Raw genomic sequence first — 13,625 nt, 5'->3', positions numbered from 1 at the left:
CGTGCTGGGGTGCAGCGGAAGGTCCAGTCCCGAGGTAACAACTTCCTCTACCAACAGTGATCCTCGCCAATACACGCTCTCTCTCCAAGCAACTATCAGAGCTTCAGTCGGCTGTGAGGTATTTCACTGAGTACAGAGACAGTTGTTTGCTGTGTTTCACAGAAAGATGGCTTAAAGACACGATTGATAACTCGTTACTTCAGGTCGCAGGGTTTATCGATCCTGTGAGAACTGATCGTGATCCACTAGGAACAGGGAAGAAAGCTGGTGGAGGTGTGTGCGTTTACAAAGAGAGATGGTGAAAGAATTACCAATGCTATCTCACGACCAATTCGTACGTATTTTACGAGGTGGCTAATTCGTACAAAATTCGAATGACCTCAATCATACAATTTTGTACGATTTGTCTAGACCCCAGTGACGGTTAAGTTTAGGGGCGGGGTTAGGTGTAGGTAATTGTGCAACTCGTAAAATACGTACGATTTAGCACAAATCATATCAGTTTGTACGAGTCAGGTCATACAAATTCATATGAATTAAGTCGTGGCTTAATGGTAAGAGAGTTTGACCCCTAACCCTAAGGTTTTGGGTTCAAGTCTCGGGCCGGCAATAGCCCTTGAGCAAGGCACTGAATCCCCAACTGCACCCCGTGTGCCGCAGCATAAATGGCTGTTCACGGTGTGTGTGTGTTCACTGCTGTGTGTGTGCACTTTGGATGGGTTAAATGCAGAGCACGAATTCTGAGTATGGGTCACCATACTTGGCTGTATGTCACATCACTTCACTTCATTAGCCATCTTGTAAAATATGTACAAACTGCCATGAGATCGGGCTGGAATTACACACTGTGGGAGTCTTACTGCTTGGAGGATATCAAACCTTTGTCCTTGTCATTCAGACCATTTTACCTCCCTAGGGAGTTTGGACAATTGTTTATTACGGTCGTTTATATTCATCCCTGAGCAAATTTCCGAGCTGTGGCAAGACGCTGTATATGATCTTGTGGCTCGGTTGGAAAACATGTCGCACGAGACGCTACTAAATTCATACTGGGAGATTTTAATGGTTGCTCCTTAACACACGTATTGCCCCATTTTTATCAGTATATCACTTGTCCCACCAGAGGAGAAAGGGTTCTTGATTTGTGCTTTGGTAATATTAAGAACGCTTACAAGCAGTACTCAAAATTGTTGTGTATGTTTGTCTGCGCTTGCCTTTAAAATTGACACATACTGCGCACGTCTACATACCTAACTACACATGCGCATGATGTCACCGTTTTCAAAGATTCCCGTATTGGGTGTTTACATGGAAACTGTGCCATTTTCGAAAACTTGCACTTTGAAACCAGTTTTCAAAAATATGGGTTTTCAGTCCCCAAAACGCCATTATCGTGTAAACGAACAGGCAAAACACATAAAAAGTTTCCAATTTTTGGCTGAAAATGTTGTAGTGTAAACGGCCCGTAGTATTATTTACAGTCATCGTTTTCAAGTGTCTGTGGACATGCTATGCACCTAGTGCCTGGAATGTATCATTCATAGTGTCAAAAATATCAAAACTAGCAGATTTAAAGGATTATCGTCCGGTAGCTTTGACATCTATTGTCATGAAGACTTTTGAAAAAATAAGTATTAGATGTTCTTGTGTTCTTTGTGAGGTGTGAAACAAACTTGATCCTTTGCAATTTGCATATAGGACGGGAAGAAGCACAGAAGATGCCCTCTTGTATATGCTGCATAGACTCTATTGTCATCTTAATCAACCAAAGCGATATGCCCGTGTTATGTTTATAGATTTTTCATCTGCATTTAACACCATATGACCACATATTCTATTGGATAGATTGTTTAAGCTGGGCGTCAATAGTCTTTTTTGACTGATAGACTACAGTGTGATAGGGTAAACTCTGCTTTTGTCTTCCAGTTTATTTGTTAATATTGCAGGTTTGTGCATAATAGCAAGAAAAAAGCAAACTATTGTGCTATTATTATTGACCCATGCAGCTATAGTTATATTACTCTGTGAGCTGATTTAGTCCTGTTGTTGAATGTAATCCCTGTGTTTTGTCAGTTATTTGTGGCGTCACTGAATGCAGTGCTGCTATAGAGTGTGTACAGCTGAATTTCACAGCTCATTACACTGGCTCCAGTTCTGTCTGTCTCTCTCTTTCTCTCGGTCTCCCCTCCCGAGCAGCAGCAGGTAGACCTCAGTGTCTCTCCGCAGGCCGTGGGCTTCTGTGGCCTGTCTGTCTGCGCTGCCGTCTGCCTGTATGTGTCATATCTGCAGGATGATGTGCTGCACAATAGCAGAGCATCTTGATGTTTACATTCATTCTGAAGAACTAACGAGCCTCAAAGAGAGAGAGAGAGAGAAATGACAGCGTTTGTCCCGTCTGCTGATCATTTACTCACCCTCATGTCGTCTCAAATCTGCATGCCTTACTTTCTTTTGTAAAAACACAGAAGGCGATGTTTAACAAAATGTCTGAGCTGTTTTCCATGGGTACCAGGGCCGTCAAGCTACAAAAAGGACAAAAAAAGCAACATAAAAGTATCATTAAAACCAGGGTTATTACTGTTAACTAAAACCAAATAAATAATTAAATAAATAAATAAAAATAACAAATTTTGTAACTTAAATATAGCTGAACTACAATAAAATATAATTACTAGATGAAAAACATAAACTCAAAAAAAGAGTTTAAGCTAAAGCACTAAAAATATTAAATGGAAATAAATTGTCATAAAACCTTAATTAAACCTAAATAGTAATATTTAAAAAAAATAACAATAACAAACATTACAAAAGCGCAAAAAACAAATAATAAAAACTAAACTAACTAAAAATAAAATCTAATTAAAAATTATAACTGTAATTAATAATACCAAAATAATGTATAAGCCATACAAATGACAAAAGCACATAACAAAACTACTAAAACATTATAATGAAAATTTAAAATAAAATAAAAATAAAAGGTAATTAAAAGTAGTATATAAATAATACTAAAATGATTATATGACTTTGCAAGTCATATAACATAGCTTTATTTAAGGAATAAACAAAAATTCAATTAATCATTCAATTCAAATATTTGCTCAATAATAAAATATGGTTTGACATCAATTTAAAAAAAGACACGCAACACACAAAGTGTGTTGGCCCTGCATCATGACCACACCAGATTTAAACAATCTGAAAGCAAGATTTTCACTCAATAATGATTTAAGCATCAGGATATTCCTTACATAAAACTATTTTATGACATGGAATATAGTGCATGAGCTGTAGTCTCCATGCACTTTCAATGCATACACAATAATAATTTTCTTTTGTTCTTCACTTAAAGAAAGAATGTTATTTGGGTTTGAAATGACATGATAATAAAGAGTTAATAAAGAGTTTTTTGTTGTTATTGAGTGACTATCCCTTTAAGAGACAGACGCAACCGTACAGACTGTTGATTATCAGGAAGGTCTTTTGACTCTAGTACTTCAGAAGAAAGAAGAAAAGGTAATACAAACAGAGATGGGGGAAGTGTGTGTGTTGCTTGTTGTTAATTTGCTCCATGCAGATCAGTCAAACAGGAACCCCAACCGAGCAAATCTCGTTTTCATGACTGTCAGCAAGAGCTCAAGCAGAGAAGCGGCTGCTGACGGAGAGATGCAGAGAAAACCAGAGAGAGAAGAGAGGCGCCAAATAGTAATTAAAGCCGTGTAGATTAAGTTTACAGAAGTGTGATGCTTTAACTCGCTTTATTACCCCCTACAGGGGTGTAAAAACCCTCCCCGCTCCCCCGTGTGTGTGTGTGTGTGTGTGTGTGTGTGTGTGTGTGTGTGTGTGTGTGTGTGTGTGTGTGTGTGTGTGTGTGTGAACTAACATTTACCATCTCACTCCTGCATCTGTTTTAAGGTGTGTTTTGCACCCTGTAAAGTCTCGGCTCACACCTCAGTTATCCGGGCTGTGAGAGGGTCTGAGAAACGGCCCCACGCCGCCTCGCACCTCTGCGATAATTGGAAGGGTCGCGTCTTTTCTGCCGCGTGCTTTGACTCCTATCTCTGGTGTCGTTCAGTAGCTGCTCCTGTTGATATAACAGACACGCGAAAGCTTCGTTCAGTGATGAAGAGTTTATCTGACACTGCATATCTACAACTAACTGCATCACACTGCAGGACAAAACTGATTTATCATCCTTAAGAAAATCTATCTATCTATCTATCTATCTATCTATCTATCTATCTATCTATCTATCTATCTATCTATCAAATTCACATTAGCATAATGTACCCGCAAGTTTTACTCATAATTTTGTTTACAATTCTCATTATTTTCATGTCAATTATCATGGCTATATTGTAATCATTTTACTTTATTGTCATAAATAAAATAAGTTCTTATCTCTGTCTTTTGATTATGAGGTGACACATGGGCGATAGATAAAGTGCCTTGGAAAAGTTAAACTGCTTTAAATTATTATTTTTTTTACACATTAACCTACACTCCATACACCATAATGACAAAGCAAAAAACAGGTTTGTAACAACTTTGCAAATTTATTAGAAATAAAAAACTGAAATGATTCCATTGCATAAGTATTCATACCCTTTTCTGGGACACTTGAAATTTAGCTCAGGAGCATTCATATCACTTGTAGATGTTACACTTCGAGTGGAGTTAAACTGTGGCAAATTCAATTGAATGAGTAGGATTTGGAAAGGCACACACTTCTCAGAAAAGGTCTAACAGCTGAAAATGCATATCAGAGCAAAAACCAAGCCCTGAGGTCAAAATAACTGCCGGTAGAGTTTAGAAATAGGCTTGCCTCAAGGCACAGATCTGCGGAAGAGTTTAGAAAAAGAATTCTGCTTCATTGAAGGTTCACAGAAGCATGTAGCCTCCATTATCCATAATTAAAGACCCTTGGAACAACTAGGACACTTCCTAGAGCTGGCCTCCTGGCCAAACTGAGTATTTGATGGAGAAGGGGCTTGGTTAGTCTGGTGACCAAGAAGCTGATGGTCACTCTAGTTGAGCTCCATGATCATATATGCAGATGTAAGAAAGTTACAGAAGGACAAATATCACTGCAACACTCCACCGATCTGGGCTTTATAGTGGTGTGGCCAAACTCAATCCTCAGTAAAGACACATTACAACACACTTGGAATTTGCAACAAAGCACCTAAAAGACACTCAGACTGTGAGAAACAAGATTCTCTGGTCTGATGAACCCCAATTCCAAACATCATGTTTGAAGGAAACCAGCTCTGCTCATCACCTGCAGAGTAGCATCCCAAAAGTAAAGTGTGCTGGTAGCAGCCTCATGCTGTGGGGCTGTTTTTCAGCGGCAGGGACTAAGGGACTCGTCAGAGTAGAAGAAAAGCTCAATGCACCAAAATATAGAGATAGCCTTAATGAAAACCCAGTCCAAAGCATTCAGAATCTCATACTGGGCAGAAGGTTCACCTTCCAACAGGACAATGAACCTAAGCACACAGCAAGAGTGCCTTATAGACAACTCTGTGAATGTCCTTGAGTGGGACAGGGACTGAACCCAATCAGATATTTCTGGAGAAACCTGAAAATGTCTGCCAGCCCCCATCCAAGCTGACAGAGCTTGAGAGGGGATGAGGTGAGCAGAAGAATTGCAGATAACTGCCAAATGCATATGTGCAAAGCTTGTCGCATCATACCCCAAAATACTTGAGGCTGTAAAGGTGCTTCTGCTAAGTACCTGGTTAAGGGTATGAATACTTATGCAATGTACTTATTTTAGTGTTTTATTTTAAATACATTTGCAAGGTTGTCACAAATCAGTTTTTTGCTTTGTCATTATGGTGTATGGAGGGTAAATTGATGCGGGGAAAGGGTAATTAAAAGAAGTTTAACATAAGGCTGCAACATAACAAAATATGAAAAAAACGAAGGGGTATGAATACTTTCGCAAGGCACTGTATCTAGAAAAACATCTATGATCTGGTGCTTTAAATAGCCCAGACACCGAAATACTAATCTAAAGAAACACATCAAGAACTTTAAAACTATTTAGCTGCCAGTATATATCCACAAAATCTGATAAGCCAACAAGTTCCAGTACAGTGCTGATGGGACGTGAGGTCAGACAGGTTTTTCCTCCAACAGCCACTGTCTCTAATGAGGGCGTATCCTGTTTATCGGGGTGAAAATGAGAAAATGCCCCCCTGGGGTCCCTGTGAAGACCCTTCTGTCCCCCTGTCCCAGTGTGCCCTGTTTAAACACAGCAGAACTGTGAGATGAACACAGTCGGGGGGTCAGAGACACACTGCTGGGAGCCACTAACACATTACATCTGATGCACAAAAAAAATACTGCACCACTGCTTTAAATTGAAGGGAATTTTTTTTTCCTATGGTAAGGTTTTTTTTTTTTTTTTTTTTTTAATTCAGATTTAGATATTGGTTGGATAATGACAATGCATGTAAATGTTGCTACAAAAGCAGTGGAGATGCTCATCCAGACATTACATCCTGTAAAAGGACCTTCTTTTTAGGGTCCTAATGCAGACTAAAACAGAACAAATTGTCATGGCAACCACAGCTTCCACCAAAATCCCATCATTACTATTGTAAAACCAGTTGATCCTCGTCAAACAGTGTTATTTTGTTAAATTTCTTTGATGACTTTATTCTAATACTAAGCCTGAAGAACAGAAATAAATGTAAGCTCTTCCACCAAAAAAAGAACAAAAAACTTTTTTATTTGTTCTTTTTTATTTGTTGATTTTTGTTTTTACATCTCACAATTCTCTCTATTTTTTTAAGAATTTGGAGAATTACATTTGTAACTGACAAGTTTTTTTTTTTTTTTTTTTATTCTGACTTTACATTTATCTCACAATTCCAAATGTATTTCTTGCAATTTTGAGTTTATATCTTATAATTAGATTTTTTTCTTCTTCTTCTTCTTTTCAGGCTTCCACATAAATCTAATCAGATTCGAGGGACTGTTCCACATCTCCAGTTTGAAAAGTGCCACTAGATGGCACAGAATTCCAGATGTACTATATAATTTGTGTGTGTGTGTGTGGGGGGGGGGGGGGGGGGGTCCTATCCAAGACTGACTGCCCCCTCTTGGGTATTCTGTTCTATTCTATTCTTTCTATTCTGTTTCATTCCGTTAAGTTCTGTCCTGTTCTATAATGTTGACTTTCCCAGGCAGAAATGGAGACAAAAGAAAATGGCTTAAATGCAGAGAATGGGAAAAGAAAAGTTAAATGAAAGCTTGTGCAGGTGAAAGTGGATCAGTGTGTGTGTGTGTGTGTGTGTGTGTGTGTGTGTGTGTGTGTGTGTGTGTGTGTGTGTGTGTGTGTGTGTGTTACGGGGGGATGGAGTGATGGACAGCTCACACGCCAGCCATTATAGTGAGGTGCTGCCAGCACTATCGTCATGGCAACAGGCCAGGGGCCCCACAGAACAAAGAAGCCGGATCCCAGTGTGTGTGAAAGACTAACGGCCTCTAGCGCTCATATTTACATGTGACGCTGAAGGGTTAATTGCTGTGAATTCCTGGGCTGCGTGTGAAATCTGTGTCATCTTTGATTTGACATCGCAAACAGTTCCAGAGTTACAGATGTTCAGCTTCTAAACCCATCTCTTTAGGTGATCTTATATCTATTTAATATCACTCAGACTGTGCTCAAATTTGCCAAGATATAAATCAGAGATCTCTATATGAACTCAAAAATTTCTCATCAAATTATCTAGTGACTTGTTTGTATCGAATCTACCATTCAAAAGTTTGTAGTTAGTAACATTTTTTTTTTTTTTCAGAAATCAATACTTTTATTTAGCAAGGATGCATTAAAGTGATTAAAAATGACACTAAATACATTTTTAATGTTTCAAAAGGTTTCTATTTCAAATAAATGCTGTTCTTTTGAACTTCTATTTATTATAGAATCCTGAAAAATAAAATGTATCACAGATTCCACAAAAATATGAAGCAGCACAATTGTTTTCAACATTGATAATAATCAAAAATGTTTCTTGAGCAGCAGATTAGCACATTAGAATGATTTCTAAAGAATCATGTGACACTGAAGAATGGAATAAAGATGCTGAAAATTCAGCTTTGATAAAAGGAATAAATTACATTTTGCAATATATTCACAAAGAAAACAGTTCTTTTAAATTGTTATAACATTTCAGAATATTACTGTTTTTCCTATATTTTTGATCAAATAAATGCAGCCTTTGTGAGCATGAAGAAATTCAAAAACATACCAATCCCAAATGTTTGAATGGAGGTGTATTTGAAGGAATTTTAGCATCTGAGACAAATTTCACACCAAAATAGACAAATAAATGAGGCCTCCATTGAATCTCATGAGAAATAACAAAATTCCATTTTACAGCCTTCTGGGATCCAGTTGCTTGTTATTCCTCTGTTGTCTTTCTTAACCTAAAGTAATTTTCAGTAAACCAAATGTTCCCAATGTAGTCTGATTTAGTCAACACTCCATTCTGATTGGGATTGAACCTCAAACCTTTGTAGTACCAGCCCAGTTTCAGCTTTGAGATTTGCTCTGAAGACCTTCATACGACATCAAAGAGGCACTGGCCTTGCATACCAGGTAGCAGGAATATCTCTACTCCTAGATTCCCCAGAATGCATCAAACACCACAAAAAGAATTTTAAAAGGAAAACATTTCTGTCCCAATATCAACAATGAACTTTTCAAAAGACACCAATTAACCAAGCAGTGGGAGAACCTGAAGAACTGGGCCAATACATATTCTCTAATTAACAAATCACATTTCTGATGCAGTGTGTGCACAGGTCAGGATTGCAAAAGGCAAACTGTACAATTTAAGCGAAAACTAGCATGAATCAGACTCTTTATCCTACGCAGGGTGGAAAAAGCACCTGCAACTAAGAGCGGGGTTTATATACAAAGGGTGTTAAGAAGAGGCCAGCTGTAGTCTTCCAGGATAAGGAGAAAATATAAGCTCATTGACAGACGTATGTTAGCAAGTGAGCCAGCTAGCAGCGATGACAAGGCAGATAGCGAAGTCTACAGGGATTCATTTCTAAAATGCTTATTTTATACCCTTCCCAAGCAGCCATCATAAAACAATACAAAAAGGCATTGCGACACTCAAGTTTTATGGTTTTTTCATGAAGCTAAAGTTTAAAACGGGCCAAGCGACGTGCTGACAAGGAGCTAGAGTTAAATGTAAGCACGCACAAGAGATATAAAGGGAAAATGTTTCAACATGGTCAAACTGGGTCAAAGATGAACCTTGTCTCAGCCAATTGGCCACCTCTGAAGCAGTGATCGCTCTTCGGGGCGAAATAAATTATTTACAAGTTTATAAAAATGACATGTCATGAAGTTTCAATTTCACTACAATTAATCCATACCCACGGAGCATAAAGCAACACCACATGGATGAGAGGGGATCACGACACAAGCGGTTCCGCCCACCCAATCCGGAGCTCCCCAGACGTACAAAAGACAGGGAAAAACAGACGTATAGACGCCTTTCATCCTCACAATGAGAATCATATGTCTCCCATGGCCTGCTCCAGACATTCGGTCTTCACTATAGGTGACGCCTTTGGGCAGAAACGGGAATCTGAAACAAGGAACAAATCGTATGGAGATAAGAGGCTTCTGGAGGGGAAGTGGTGGTCTAATGGCTCTGGCCAAGATCCGCTCTACAAACACAAAGGCTATAGATTCAAGAGAGCAGTTTCGTGTCCATCAACTTGATTCCCTTGTGCAAGGCAACGAACCCATGTGTAAATGCAGCGTACAATGAATGTAAAGAAACTGGTGGTTTACAACTCAAAAAATCGTGAAATATTCTATATTAATGTCCAGCTCTTTATATAAAGTTGGATATATCAAAATTTACCTGCATACATTCAGTTCACTTACATAAAGCAATATAGACTAACAAATCTCAACTGCTTGATTTTTTTATATTGTCTTAAAATGTAAATTAACACACTGTTAAATTTGCATGCTGTATTATAGTACATCCAATTGTACTGCATACAGTACACTCACAAAAAGCAATACATACTATATACCAACTCTTGGCTGTGTGATAATTTGTTGCAAAAAGTAAATTATATTATGGCACAGCTCTTTATATGAAACTGGATATATAGTACATCCAACTTTATTTGTAATTGTTTATACTGTCACAAAATATTAACTTATTCTTACAGCTCTCTATATAGAGTTGGATATGTAGTACATTCAACTTTATACACATTTATACAGTAGCCTATACTTACATTAAGCGATATAGACTATACAACAAACCTCAACGGCTTGATTATCAATATCGTCAAAAAAGTATTATCACACAGCTCTATATATATAAAAATTTGGATATATAGAACATCAGCTTTATTCACATACATACAGTAGGTTACACTCACTTGATATAACCTCAACTGTGATTGTTTACATAGTAGAAAATTTTGAAATAGGCCTATATTATAGAAATATATTTGAAACAACCTGATGTGACCCTGATTTGCTAAACACACACACACACACACACACACAAACAGGATATCAACTCTACCAAAGGAATATTCTAAACAAAATCCAACTTCTGTCGAGGACAACAGCAACAGCACTTCAAACAAACATCTCAGTTTAATTTGAAAGATTAACTACAGTTGTGATTGTGCACTGGTCTGTGGCATTACCTCATCAACGGCGTTCTGCTTCCAAAAATACTGCATTTAAATTTAATACGAGTATTTACAACATGCATTCTGTTAAGGAATACGCACAGAAATGAAAGCCAGCGAGTTCACGGGCCACGTCTCTCTCTGATACCGCTGCATTACTTCATGGAAATGCATCAATACCGGCCGGTCTAGAAGAGAGACTTGGCTCGCGTCTGATTTCTCATTATCGTAGACTAATGTTCTTGCCCGGTGCGTATAAATCAACACGACCGAGCCGCTTTCATGTGCGCAGCGGGAAGTTATCGTGCATATCGACGAGCTCTTTGAACTCTACATGTATGTTCTATATGTCTGTGGGTGTGGATGAGATGGGACAGAGTTTGTATTTATTGATCGGTCACAGGGCTTAGGAAAAGATCAGAGACCGAGAGACTGACGTGCAGTGTTAATGAAGAGAAGCGTGCTACCTTAGGCTCTACAAAACCAGCTAACTTTCTTCTTTACCATCATGTAGTCTCACAAGTAGCTGATTTGGAAAGCTTTACGTAGACAATAACTAACATTTCAGATGAAGCGCACATGAAATCAGCTGAAATCCCACAGTCTAAACTAAGCTAAAACAAGTGACGCACAAAAATTCAACAAAAACAATTTCAGAAAGAAGCAATGCCAAATGCTCACCACTTGGAAGGTTTCATGTTGCTTGGAAAGTTTTTGATATGTAAGAATACGTTATATATGGTCGTGTTTGACCGTTGCGCTAGCAGGTTCTGAAAATGTGGCGGTAAATTTAAAAAGTGAAAAGGCGCGTTTTTTATTCTACTGCCCTGCCTCTAGCATTTTTAATTGCAAAACGCTTTCTGTATGCTGATTTCTATGGAAGTTTTATTCTAGTGTTTTTAATTTAGAATTTTTTTTTGTTTTTTGTTTTATATGGTTTTATGTTTGATGTTTTATTTGGAAGAAAAATTATTGGATTTATATTTTTATCTCACAATTCTGATATTAGCAGCGTGTGGATGAAGAATTCAAATGCTGTTGAGATAGCTATAGGATACATTTGGGAATCCAGAAAAGTGATAAAATACAGATTAAACCTTAGTTGCACAATATCTCAAGTGCTGCAAAACATGACTGTCTAAACTGTAAGTTAACCAAGTCTTGAAACAATAAAAAACAATATTCAAAATGCAGTTTAAAATAAATTAATGTACCGACATAAAGCCAAATACAGATCAATATTTCTTCAAATTAATATCAATCTATAGGCTATGCCATTATTAGATTTTTTTCATGCTTGATTTTTACTGATTCATTGATGATGGTTGGCATGTGCACAACATTCACTTTCATTATAGTAATCAAAGGCTGCATCTCAATACACACATCAGGCCAAATGCAGAGGAGCTGTAAGCAGAAGTTAACCATCATGTATTTAAGGCATTTGTGAATGTTTATGTTTAGAAGTTATTTTATTAATGGTTAAATAGAATATGTGCACCAGATCCAGATGTAAACATTACACTGTCTTAAGAAAAAAGTGTTTGCATGTGCAAAACTCGCCACCATGATACACAAAATACTATGAAATATGAGTTGATCCTGTCAGTATCTCTTGACAAACAAGAGCTCACAAGAGTATATGAGAAGCTCTCAAAATTCTTGGCAGACTGAAAATATTTTATTTTATTTTTTTGTGAAAGAAGAAACTAGACAAACAAGAACACCACAGCATCTAGCAGCGGCAGGTGCGTGATATATTTCGGTGAAATGCCATGATGTTTCAGTGCTACATGAGCTTTATCATTTGTTATCACAGCTCACAGGACAGAGGAGTGTCTATCGTCTTAGTTAATGTGCACTTTTCTCATTATCTTCTCCTGTCCTTGAATCTTCAAAGAGTACGCAGCACTAATGAGACTTCTATCTGAAAAACAACCCAACTATTCTGTCTAAAAGAAGAGAGAAATGCACAGGTTTGATTTATAGTAATGCTGGGTTTCTTCAATCATTAATGTGAGAACAGAAATGAGAAGAATAGTCTGCTGGAATGTGTCCTCTGTTGGTAAAAAGTAACAGGTTAAAAACAGATAATACCCATGAGATATCCTTAATATCTCTATTTTTTCCTTCTAGACAGCAATGAGACTATAAGAAGCTCAAATGAAAAGTTTTGCACAAATCTGCTGCTTCTCAGATGTTTCTCATAAAGAGAGACAAACATCTCAACAGTGTCTCCTTTAGAGTGTCAGACTAGTGTTGCTATTATTAAATAAAGAAAAAGGTAATTTTGGCAATTTCAATAAAGCTAAAATAAAGTAAAATATAACCATTTAAACTTTAAAAAGCTATATTTAAATATACAAAAATAAATTCAAAATAGTCATAAATAATACACAAATAAATCATGCAATCAGAAATCAAACATCTCAATATGAACTGAGCTGCCCTGCTTTCATTGTAATCAAACATCTCAATATGAACTGAGCTGCCCTGCTTTCATTTTTTTCGTTTTATGCCTTTTATTTAGATAGGACAGTAGGTCAACAGGAAGCAAAGTGGGTGAGAGAGAGAGGGGTGGGAGAAAGGTCCACGAGCTGGGACTCAAACTCGGGACGCCCGAAGCGCAACAGCCCACGAGGCCATCGGCGCTGACATTTGTGCCTGTTTTCACCTTTTAACTCAACCTGTTAACTGTCAGTTCCACTTTTTGAGATTAGACTTGAAAATGATATTTCCAACTTAAATTGTTATAAATTGTGAATGCTTTGGAGCACAGACTTAAGGTTGGTCTCTTTTTTAAAGAGGACACATGGCAGATTATCATAGAAGTGAAAAAAGTTATAAAAATCATATTACAAAAAAAAAGTAATGGAAGTTTAATTTATGAAAATATAAAATGTAAAAATTTTAATATTTATGTTTTA

General features: G+C 37.4%; 1 long non-coding RNA gene across 1 annotated transcript; it reads right to left on the bottom strand.

Moving 5' to 3' along the window:
* Positions 1-2,076: 2,076 nt before the first annotated feature.
* On the bottom strand, positions 2,077-11,471 carry LOC109084971. Its single transcript, XR_002016867.2, has 4 exons — positions 11,380-11,471; positions 3,890-4,084; positions 2,415-2,522; positions 2,077-2,298 (listed from the first exon to the last, which is right to left on the bottom strand). It is a non-coding gene; the product is annotated as an uncharacterized LOC109084971 (long non-coding RNA).
* Between the last annotated feature and the right edge of the window lie 2,154 nt (positions 11,472-13,625).

Source organism: Cyprinus carpio, chromosome B3, assembly GCF_018340385.1.
Source record: "Cyprinus carpio isolate SPL01 chromosome B3, ASM1834038v1, whole genome shotgun sequence".
NCBI classification, from domain to species: Eukaryota; Metazoa; Chordata; class Actinopteri; order Cypriniformes; family Cyprinidae; genus Cyprinus; species Cyprinus carpio.
The sequence above is the reverse complement of the archived record's forward strand: the minus strand, read 5'-3'. Positions and strand labels throughout refer to the sequence as shown.